Below are 820 nucleotides of genomic sequence, written 5' to 3'. Positions count from 1 at the left end.
CTCTTGAAAGACGAACCTCTAGGTGCAAAGCTCTTCCCTCGGTTCTGTGGGAATGATCCTCTGTGAATCCCTTTCTCAGCAGTTGCCCTTTTCACACACTCCTCAGCAACCCTATACTTGTTTACCAGTTTGGAGAAAGTCCTAATCTCCATTGGTCCCACTGAACTGAAAATATTGCTCCGGAGTCCTCCTTCATATTTAACACACTTCCATTCCTCATATTCCACCGGAGTCCCTTGGCACATACGAGAGAACCTGAACAGCTCCTCAAACTTGTCCGTATACTCTGATATGGACATAGTACCCTGCTTCAGCTGTAACAATTCAAGTTCCTTAGCCGTCCTAGTAGAAGTCGGAAAGTACTTCTTATAGAACTCCTCTTGAAAAACATTCCAGGTGATATAGTCATCACCCTGCTGCAGAAGACGTCGGATACCTTGCCACCAATGCGACGCTTCACCGACAAGCATATAGGTAGCAAACTCGACACGCTGTCCTTCAGGCACCACTTGTGCTTGCAGCGCTCGCTCTATAGCCTGAAACCACGTATCAGCCTCAGTCGGACTAGTAGTCCCTTTGAACTTAGGCGGATTAACCTTCAAAAAGTTTGCCAGTGTCATCGGGCCATGAACTCCACCTCCATCATTACCATGGTTGTTCATCTGTTGACCAAGAGCCTCAGCAGTGGCTTGCATAGCAGCGGCCATGTTCTCCAACGCAGTCATAAAGTTCACCGGGTCATGAGGGTTATTCTCCGGCGCACGAGCATTCGTACGACCTCTCACACTACCTCTACCGCGTCCACGAGGCACCATCTGGT

Source organism: Arachis duranensis, chromosome 7, assembly GCF_000817695.3.
Source record: "Arachis duranensis cultivar V14167 chromosome 7, aradu.V14167.gnm2.J7QH, whole genome shotgun sequence".
In the NCBI taxonomy this organism is placed as follows: Eukaryota; Viridiplantae; Streptophyta; class Magnoliopsida; order Fabales; family Fabaceae; genus Arachis; species Arachis duranensis.
Note: the sequence above shows the minus strand (reverse complement) of the source record.